Source organism: Macrobrachium nipponense, chromosome 2 (genome assembly GCF_015104395.2).
Source record: "Macrobrachium nipponense isolate FS-2020 chromosome 2, ASM1510439v2, whole genome shotgun sequence".
NCBI classification, from domain to species: domain Eukaryota; kingdom Metazoa; phylum Arthropoda; class Malacostraca; order Decapoda; family Palaemonidae; genus Macrobrachium; species Macrobrachium nipponense.
This window is the reverse complement of record NC_087201.1, coordinates 67,489,381-67,501,020: the sequence shown is the minus strand read 5'-3', so window position 1 is coordinate 67,501,020 and position 11,640 is coordinate 67,489,381. Positions and strand designations below refer to the sequence as shown.

Below are 11,640 nucleotides of genomic sequence, written 5' to 3'. Positions count from 1 at the left end.
CTGACAATAAAACAGAACAATAATGTACTATCTATTAGGCAGTCACGACTAAAACCGCGTCCACACTTCAGGTGAATTGTTTGATTCTCGCGGAAAATGTTTTTATTTCGATTTGACTGGAAAATCGGTCGTGAAATACACATTTTATCGGAGATTGCTTTTGAAGCTAGTTCTGTTACTATTAACCGCGTGAACACATTGATTTATCTATTTATTTAAAAAAAAAATGTTATTGAGAATCTATAAATATTAAAGAAAAGTTTATGAGCATTATTCATTTAACCAGGTCATATTTGCCGTGAAAGCTTTACTCATTAAACTTGACCACTGACTAGGCTGTGTTCAATACTGCATAAATTTATTTGTTCTTTTAAGCTGTTGAGGAACCACAGCCCATCCTTTTTGTTTATATCGACCTGACTAACAAAATATTTATATAAGATTAATTCTCTGCCAACACTTTTATGAATGAGATTTTTCTGTGTTCATTAGAGGTTCCATCATTATCCTTTAGCGTTGAAGAGCAGCATTGTCTTAATATTTCTAGGTTATCGGCATTTCAAAAACAAGTAAAAAATGCGCTGACGTTCATTCGGCGCACTCTAGTTTTCTGTATTGCATATAATCAAGGCTACCAAAAATTTATCTATCTTCGGTGTTCTCTGTATAATGCTGTTTGATCCGCGGCCGAAGAAACTTTAACCACGTCCAAGTGGTGGTCTGTCGTATATCGTTGCCGCCAGAAGCACGATTATGGTTAACTTCAACTTTCAATGAATAAAAAAAAAACTACTGAGACTAGAGGGCCTCAATCTGTTATGTTTGATGATTGGAGAGTAGATGATTAACATACCAATTTGTAACCCTCTAACCTCAGTAGTTCATAAGCTCTGAGACAAAGTGCGGACGGACAGACAAAGCGCCACAATAGTTTTCTTTCACAGAAAACTAAAAGTATAACTGTGGAATTGTTAAAGTCACCGATTTATGCGACAGCAGCACTACGATTCTCATTCTCTCATACTCACACGGACACAAACCTTAAATTAGAAAAAAAGTTCTATAAATGAAAGACAACTTTAACATACTCTGCATAACGCTATGAGAGCATAAAGCACACAGACACACAAACGTTTTTGCATAATCCATAGAGATTTGCAGTAAACTAATATTTCTGGAGAAACACTCGGACACGGTCATAACGCCCGCAAGATTCTTCATTACTTCCGGTTAATTAAACCAGCACAGGCAGACGGACGACGCTTTCCCTAAATCATAGCAAATATATGCTCTCTCTCTCTCTCTCTCTCTCTCTCTCTCTCTCTCTCTCTCTCTCTCTCCCGGAATAACATAACACCGTTGGCTAAATAGAAAAAGATACCGATTACAAAAATGCAAAACACAAAATGAAATAGGTAAAACTCATTTTTTAAAATATAAAGCAATTGCAATACTGTAAAAAATGTTGCAAAGTATTAACAAAACACTGCCAAAGAAAGTACGCATGTGATTAGGTGTCATTGCAAGCATTAGCCAATGTCTGTGCGTGTGACGTCTGTCTGCCTTGAGGGATGAAATCATAAGAAATATCCGGAGCGAGAAACGATAAAGGATTTCCACTCCTTTGTGGTTAGGCTTGAGGTGTCCCGTGTACCTCTGGGATTCAATGGACTCAACCGTGAATTACTGGAATTGGACTTCCGCAAGAGCAAGTGCCGGATTAAGGCCCTTTGGTGTCCTTAGGTTAAGGATGCAGAAGGGGCTCTGTCAGGCGAGCGAAGCGAGCAAAATCTGCTGCGGTTTTTGGAATTTGAGCAATTCTAGGAGCATTTTGAAGCTGTACGCAAAGCAATATCGAGGATATTGGAGCAATACACAATAATTAAGATTAGGCTATTTATGCTCATTTTGAGAGTATACAGTACTTTTGCAGATTAACCGAACGTTATATAATGCACATAAACGTTGCACATTAATGATTATTCAGAAATTCATGATTCAGAATATCAGTTTGATGTTTAATAAAAAAAAAAATAAAGCAAAAACATATTTTATTTCTTTACACTAATGTCAATCAGGTAAAAAAATGACATGCCACTAAATGCAATAAGAATACAACTTATAATGCAACTTTCCTAGCTTTTGCAAATTTATCAATAATAGTTTGCAAATCAATTATTATGGCCAGCTCATGCCCAATGCTTATCAAACTCAACCAGGTGGTTTTGTCTCATTGTGGATCTTTTTTTTTTATTTTTTTTATTTTCTGTGATGATTTAATTTGGAGAAAGCGCGTTCCCCTTCACAAACAAGGCATGGCAGCGTAAGATAGATACAGCAATAGCAATATTTGGATAAGACTGATGTCACTGCAAGAATTTTTGAAGCAATATTTAGAACAGTTATGATAAAGGTCATCAATTCTAAGGGACATATGTTTATGATACTGAATAACTCCATTCTCCAAATCCCTTTTCAAGCCTCCTTAATGCTTTACCACAAGGTTTCTAGTAGCTTCTTTAATGCTGATAAGATCCTTCTCATTACCATAATAAAAAAGAAATGAAAAGTTACCATGAACTTATGATTAGACAGTGGAGCGTCTGCTTATCTCAGTGATAAGGGTGGCGCAGACAACTAAGAAAGTTTGTGAGTGAACATTTTCTCTAGATATGCAATTAATGCTTATTTATTCGAGTCATTTCTATTCGTTTCCCGTGAAATGCTTCTTATGAGTACGACTACGCTTTGCTTCACAATCACAGATCGTTCACAGTTCACCATTCATTAGCTGTGGTAGGCTGCATGAGCATAATACATAATATTGTTGCATGATAGAACACATATAAAATGTAAAAGTTTCTTAGTAGCCACATACCCAGCCAAAATCAGATAAAGACTTATCTCGAAATGGCATAATGACAGGAATAACTGTAATAGAGAGGAATGACCGTAACTTCAAGGTCTTACATTCATGATCATTGAATAAGAAAAAATTTACATTGCAGTAAATTAATCGATACTCCAATATAATAGCATGTTAAAAAAAGAAATGTAAGAAGAATTCAATCGACAATAACGCAAATAACACACAAAAACTCTGATGATTGCTGCACTGGGTAAAATGGGAGTGCCTTCAAAAAAGTAAGATTTCTCTTCGTCCACACCAAGAATTCATGATTCAGTCCAACCGCTGATCATACAAAGGGTGAGGATTTGGCTGCAGATCTTTAAAACATCATTAGAGCACAGGTGAAGTTAAGACAGAAATATATATAAGGGAGTTCAAGTGGCTTTCATTTCCTTTCATGGGACATTTTCCAACAGCAGCAGCTTCACCACGCATTGCGTATGCATTACTTTGAAACATTATATCAATGTAAAGGAACAATTAAGAATGGTGGTGGCATCTACACCAAATTCATTCAGTAATTTCTGTTGTTTCTTCTTCCACAAACCATTTTCAGTGATCTGTGTTGGGAAAATTCAACAAATAGCCCACCCATGGGTTTGCGTCTCAAACCCTGGTTTACATGCATACTACATATATATATATATATATATATATATATATATATATATATATATATATATATATATATTATTCGAGCTACTAATGTCCTTTAATATCTAATTCGCTCTACCTCGGAATTGATATATTTTCATATATGTAAACTGAAAGGGAATTTTTTAGTTGATAATAATTCCGTCCCCTCATGGGATCGAACCACCGTCCAGCAGACAGGGACGAAATCAGGACGACATTGACGTTAGCGATTCGGCTAGCAAGTGAGGTTATAAGTTTATACCAATTCTGACCTTACAAATCACCGTCGAACTCGGTTATTCGTAATTAGAATCGATATCCATCCCCTTCTACCATGTTAGCCAAATCGAACGTTTGACGAACGTAACCATATTATGAATAATTATCACATCACCGTGATTCATATAAATTATTCGAGCTACTAATGTCCTTTAATATTTTATTCGCTCTACCTCGGAATTGATATATTTTCATATATGTTAACCGAAGGGGAATTTTTTAGTTGATAATAATTTCGCCCCCTCAAGAACGGTGGTTCGATCCCATGAGGGGACGAAATTTTCATTAACTAAAAAATTCCCTTTTGGTTTACATATATGGAAATATATCAATTCCGAGGTAGAGTGAAATAGATATTAAAGGACATTAGTAGCTCGAATAATTTATATGAATCATGGGGATGTGATAATTATTCATACATATATATATATATATATATATATATATATATATATATATATATATATATATATATATATATATATATATATATATATATATATATATATATATATATATATATATATATATATATATATATATAATATATCTAATATATATATATATATATATATATATATATATATATATATATATATATATATATATATATATACGTATTAGGATTATATTTACTACAGCGTCGAAATCAAACATCTTAGGATAACATTTATTTCTTTAAAAGAAAAGGTAAGATTCAGTAAAGTATTTAATTTTGTTTCCATAGTGCTAATCTACCCAATGCACCGTCAAATTTTCATGCTTTAGTTTGGTAAATTGTTGATATAAGTTTTCAGTTATGATGTCCAGCAGCCTAATTTCTTAAGAAGAAAAAAAACACACATACACACACACACACACACACACACACACACGTCATAAAGCGCAGAATCAAACATTTAGCGGTAAGGCATCTACAAATCTTCTAAAGTGTCTCCTTGAACAAAGAGCAAGGACAACGTAGTTTAAAGAACGTTGGTTCCATGGTCCTTGATAGTGACGTCAACAAGAACAACGAAGCGGCTTGCAGCGTACTTTGGCGACAGATCGGTCCTGTTTCAGGATAAATTTTTTTATTTTCTAAGCATGTATCATGTAACTCGCGACAAGGGTTTGGTGGTTAGGGGGAAGGTCTACGCGAGGTCCTGGAGATTCTCTGTTCTGCGGTTTGAAGATTGGTTGACGTCTAGGCAACTCTCTCAGCCAATGCTTCGGGTACGTTGGTAGCATTTCCTTTTATCATATTTATTCTTTGATCTAGTTACGTGGTGTAATGGCTGATTAGACTTGGATATTTTAAACTTTTTATGCACAGCGGTCATAACAGATGTTTAGGCTTATTATTTAGTGGGGGTCTCGTGTACTTTATAAATATAATTAATCTGTTAAAACTTTGTGACCTTATTGCACCTAAAGCTTCAGATATTTATGATTGGTAATACTAGGCTATAGCTCCGCACAGACTGCAAGAAACGTTCCCGCGAGTACAACAGCCACTATAATAGGAATCGGGGCGTCAAATGTCTTTCGTCGTGTTTAGTACTAGCCCCAGGGGGTTAATTACCGTCGATCCCACGAAAATAACGCTGAATTCCTAATAAGCAACCCAAATACTACAGGAAACTAATTTCTACAGAACTACCCGACGCGGAGTAATTACCTAGATCTACCTTATGATTCACTATACCTATAATCTTAGATATGAAAGATATTATTTTTATTTACTAGAGCAAACTTATGTACCATTATATTATAAACTTAAAATCACACACAGATATTTGTGGAACGTAAGCTGCTTTTTAAAGAAAAACGAAAATTGTGAGAAATAACACTGGGCAAATTCTGAAGCAAAGATAAACATTCTCAAGCTACACAGACATGGAATTCTTTCCTTTCCAAGGCTGGCATATTAAGAGCAGGTGAGGTGTAGTGCTACCCTTTCCAATGCTGGCTTATTAAGAGCAGTGCGGCATAGTGCTACCCTTTCTAAGGCTGACTTATAAGAGCAGGTGAGGTATAGTGCTACCCTTTCTAAGGCTGGCTTATCAAGAGCAGGCGAGGTATAGTGCTACCCTTTCCAAGGCTGGCTTATTGAGAGCAGGTGAGGTATAGTGCTACCCTTTCCAAGGCTGACTTATTAAAAGCAGGTGAGGTATAATGAGGTTTTGTGTATCAGCAAACCTACATAATTTTTTTTTTAACCTCCACCCCGCAGGTGTGGTGCCCCTGTAGGGGTGGAGACCCCTCCCATACACTGTTCCATAGGTCATCAGACCTATGGTGCAGTGTAGGGGAGGTTCAAACTACTAAAAGTTTCATTTTTCTTTCAGGTGGTTAGGGCACAGGTCTTATTTTTAAGAGGTGACGTAGCTTGAATTAGAATTTCTGCTCTGAAAGATTTTTAAAAAAGTAAAGTGTCCCCATATATTTTACGCCAATTAATTTTTTCTTTTATATTTTGCAGTTAATTTAATTTAGTTATGGGTTTGAAGCTGTTTATTTAAAGGGTATTTAAAATTTGGTAATAAGTTAACGTAACCTTTTAAATATTGGGAGATTTACAATTAATTACTTACAATTAATTACTCTAATACTTTTTATTTTTAGATATCAAAATATTTAGTGAGATTTACAGTTAATTAATCAAATACTTTGTATCTGTAGATATCAATTTCAAAATATATTAGTAAGTTTTATTATGTGTCTAATACTTCTTAACTTAAAGTACGTTAACTTTTGAAATTGTTAAGGTAAATGAATTATAACTTTTTTGATAATGCATGGCTTCTAACATTATGGTTTCAAGTAGATTTTCTTGTTCTTGAGATGGAATTGTTTTTAATAATGATTCAAATTTACGTAATTGTATTGTCAGTTTAAACCTGATAACTTTAGTAATATTCATACCGGTAATACAATGAGCAGGCGTTCCAAAATGTTAACCGATTCCGGAGTTTAAGGGCTCATACTAGATTATCATATAGCTTTACTTAACAGCCCTGGTGAATTGACCTTTTTTGCTTGTCAGCTGTCCCCTTGACCTGTTATACGGTCGTTTCTTCGGTCGCTTTTTATCACTTTGAGTACCTCTGCTCCCTTGCTTAAAAGGACTATTGATTTTTTTTTCTTTTTTTTGGTCGGTGCAGCTCATGCGGTGCGTTGTAAGCATTAAGTAGGGATCTCGGCAGCGTCCCTTCGACACCTAGGCCTAGCTGCAACTCCTTTCATTTCTTTTACTGTAACCTCCACTCATATCCGCTTTCTTCCATCTTACTTTCCACCCTTTTCTAAATATGATTTCGGTTCAATTACGAGGTTTCCCTCCTGTAACGCCTTTCGAACAATTTACGGTCGGTTTCCCTCTGTGCCGAGTGACACTAGTCTCAACTCTTGGTCTTTGGCCTAAATTCTGTGTTCTGTTCAATTTGTGGTTTGCTGTACAGAGGAAAATTCTGTATTCTGTTCTATGTATGGTTTGCTGTAAATGGAAATTCTGTATGGTGTTCTACGTGGTATCCTGTACAGAGGAAAAGTCTGTATTCTTTTCTAAATGTGGTTTACTATACAGGGGAAAATTCTATATTCTGTTCTATATGTGGTTTGCTGTACAGAAGAAAATTCTGTTTTCTTTTCTATATGTGGTTTGCTGTGAAGTGAAAATTCCGTATTCTGTTCTGTATGTGGTTTGCTGTACAGAGGAAAAGTCTGTATTCTTTTCTAAATATTGTTTGCTGTACAGAAGAAAATTCTGTTTTCTGTTCTATATGTGGTTTGCTGTGAAGGGAAAATTCTGTATTCTGTTCTATATGTGGTTTGCTGTACAGAAGAAAATTCTGTTTTCTGTTCTATATGTGGTTTGCTGTACAGAGGAAAAGTCTGTACTCTTTTCTAAATGTGGTTTGCTGTACAGGGGAAAATTCTATATTCTATTCTATATGTGGTTTGCTGTGCAGGGGAAAATTGGGTAAAGGTTTTTGTTTAATCTAGTTAATAACTTTTAACTGGCTTAGGTTGTTTTTTGGTATTAGATAACAGCACATTTGTCGCCTTTTTTTGTTTTTCAGGTATGTGTCCTGGAACAGTGAATTGGAACCCACGACAGTTTTTAAACGGAAGTGAGAATGGAGTCTGGTGTTAATGATAGGACTAACTTTATGCTCTAAGTTGCTCTGCATTGATGATTCAAAGATGTAATTAGTTGTGACGCTTCAACAGATATTAAATGCACATTCAAATATTACTGTTCTAACCATCAACAATAACAGTTGGAAAACTAAGGTTTCTCGCCATGCTATCCAAATTAAATACCTGAAAAACCTCTTATGGAGTTTATCTTGATGGCCAGAGTTTTAAGATGCTGCCTGATATAAACCTTTTTATGCCTAAGAAAACCAGAACTAGGCATACCGTTCATTATTGGTAATATTTAAGAAAATAGTGTTTTCTTCTTGATATATAGAACTGGAATGGTTGATTCCCTAACATGAAAGAAGTCAACTTCTGATATAATTTAGATATTTAGTCGGAAACTGAAAATTTAGATTTGTTTTTAAAAACTAATCTACAGTTTGTAGCCTTTTGTGTGAAATATTGATTAAAATTGTCGTAAAAACCGAAATGCTTAATCATAGTCATCCTTTTCTTAACTTTGGGTCCGGTTCATGAACTAATGGTGTTCATAGTCTTGGTCACAGTATTTGATGGATTAAGAAGAAAACTGGCGAAAAAAGCTTACTTTGTAACTAATAATAAATATCCCCAATAGAAAGGAGTTTTAGACAGTTGATTGAGCACTTATCAAGCTCTAACATCAACTTGCTAAACCCAACTTATCATTTCTTGTCTGGTGGCTTCATACTGACATCCATTTATTCATCTGTACGGAAATGCATCCCGTACAGAGGAGGCTTCTTTGAAGTCGGAGGTTATCAGTGTTATTAATTATGTATGCAAGAAATAACTGTGTCGTAGTCTTAACAAACGGATGTCTAGTTAAGGCTTGGGCTATGTGAAAATCAGAGTAAATGTTCCTTCATATGTCACAGAAGATAGTAAATAAAATGCAAGTGATTAAGTAACATAACCTCGAGTGCCTCGCTCTAATGGTTGAAGGGCTTAGGCTGGCTGGGATCCAAGACGTAAAATGTCCTTGGGCGTTGAAGCTTAGAGGAACCACATTTTTAATTCCTTGGTTTTTGTCATACAAGCATAGAAGATCGATGCCGGTACACTACACTTACGGGATGATATAGTCGAACATAAAAATTCAAGACTAAGATGTATTTCCCATAAAAAAAATTCTTTTAGTATGCTGTTAAATTGTATGCGATTCACGTGAACAAAATTATTCTAAAAGTCTTAACAGCAATATATTTACTTGTTTATCACATGAATATGAAATACATATGGCACTCGGACGTTACATTGTAGATACCTATATCAATATGGAATAGGAAGACCACAGTCACCTTAAAACGTTGGTTCCACTAGGGTTATGACAAGAGTAACTTCTTACTTCAGCAAATACATAAGATCTTTTCTGTAAGGCTTAAATACCTGACTTGAGTAATACAAAGATCTTATAGAGAAGTTGAAGAATTGGCAGTTATTACTGCATATCGTATTGATATAAGCAACACAAAAATTAGAAGGCTATTTGTATTCATTCAATGCTATCTTAGATTAAATAACTTCAAAACTGGTCAACTTACTGCATATTCCTTATACGATTGATGACTAAAGTTTCCTTTGACAGTGTTCTATGATATAATGATCCAAAAGAAAATTCAATGTTGCACTTCAGTTTTGTTACTTTATTGGGTTCCAGGCGGAAAGGTTCCAGTCTTTCCAACACCAGGTTTAGGTACAGATAACTAGAAAATTAGTCTTAATTTAATCGTGGAACTGTACTACATCAACGATGTCCATAAAGTTATTTACTTTTTTTTTTAGTGTTATGCACATGAACATGTCTGTCAGCTTTTTAAAACTGATTTGCTTGCCTGTTCACAAACAGGTAGTCAGACTACACTTAATAAATTTGGAACGGTCATATAGACAAAATTTTAAACAATCTATGAGATATAAAGAGACTTCATTGCCACTCGTAATAGTAGTGTGCCTTAAGAACTCGCGTTGTATACCAGGGGTTTTCTATTCCTTTCCTTATTACATTCCATCATTTCTGTGGAGACACGAAATCCTTTTTCTCAACACAATATTACACCTTCAGGTTTCCTCCGGTTTTGGTTGGCCTTTGTAAAGAGAGAGGGTGAAACTCTTGATAAGAGCGTCCTCTGGGGTTTTTGGAAGAAATCTTTGTGCAGGCGAAGACGACGAAGGAATGAGGGTCAGCTTTATGACCAATAACGAGACAAACTGCCTGTTAACATGACATGAATTTGGACAAAAATAGTTCATTTCAACTTGATGATGTCAAGACTATTTCTTTCACGGGGAAACTAGTTAGAAAATATATCGATGAATCTTGAAATAATGAATGGAAATTTACAGTCTGTTGAACAATGGTAGCGCTTCATCCTCCAGATATCATTTAGACATGATTCATGACATAAAGGTTGAGTCCTTTTAAACACTTCGGAGTTTCAAAAGTGCGAAATTTCAAAAGTGAGTCATTGTGAACTTTTGTTTTTAACAGTTATATTTTTAACGGAAATTATTGGGTATAAGGGAACAAATAACTGGCCGTTATTTGATATTTTCAATCGTGGAAAATGAAGTAAAAATTATTGATTTGATAAATTCTTTAAAAAATAATGAGTTTCCAAAATAGTTCAATGCAAAAATCACTGAAACAATGTTACCATGGCGAGGATGGTTTTTTTCTTTGTACTTATGCCTTTCTGATTAAAAAATAATTTTCGTAGGTCGGAAAAAGAAGTCTTCGTCACTGTGGTCAAATTATATATATTTATCCCCCTATTCAGATCATTTTCCATTGGCGCTAGACAAAATAATAAAGAATTTGAACTAACTCGTAAGCAGCTTTCGTCTTTAAGGTATCCTGACCATATAATTGAAAAAGCAATCCATAAAGCAAACATAATTTTCTGCCGACCCCCTCAAGACAAGACCAGAAACACTCCTAACAATAAAATAAAAATTCCTCACCTGGACAGGGTTAACACGGTGACCCAGACCCTCGGAAAATCTAACCCTTTTGCATTTACTTACCCAAACACCTTAGCCAAATCCCTGATTAATGGCCAACAAAAGACATCCCCCAAGGGCACAGGTGTTTACGAAATCCCATGCCTGGACTGTGACCATTCTTATATGTGATTTACAGGAAAATCACTTCTCCAGAGATTAATACAGCAAAAACGGCCAGTCAGGTATGGACAACAGAACTCGGCTATTGTCAACCATATAAATGAATATAAGGTACAAGAGTCAAATGATGGAATCGGCCTTGATTAAAGAGAGGCAGGTAATGAATATAACAAAGGGAGCATGGGACTCGGATATCATCAACAAGATTTTCATTCAACAACGCTTAAGAAGATTAAAGGAAGATTATCAGCAGGAGTGACCAAAATTGGCTTACCTGTGGATGGATCTCTTGGTATAAATACCACCTTTTCTGTAACTTTTCTCATTCATCTACCTGAAGAAGGAGACAGCAGTCTCTGAAATATAGTATATGTCTCTCTATAATTTGGTGTTTTTATGGGCTCCTTTTATTAGATATTTATATGTATGTATATAAATATCTAATTTATATATATATATATATATATATCTCATTTATATGATGTACTGGAAGCATTCATCAGTTCAGTGTTTTGAATTAA

At 35.0% G+C, this 11,640-nt stretch overlaps 1 long non-coding RNA gene across 1 annotated transcript; it reads left to right on the top strand.

The window, feature by feature from the left end:
• Positions 1–4,848: 4,848 nt before the first annotated feature.
• On the top strand, positions 4,849–8,438 carry LOC135221445 (uncharacterized). Its single transcript, XR_010315955.1, has 2 exons — positions 4,849–5,041; positions 7,891–8,438. It is a non-coding gene; the product is annotated as an uncharacterized LOC135221445 (long non-coding RNA).
• The last annotated feature ends 3,202 nt before the right edge of the window (positions 8,439–11,640 follow it).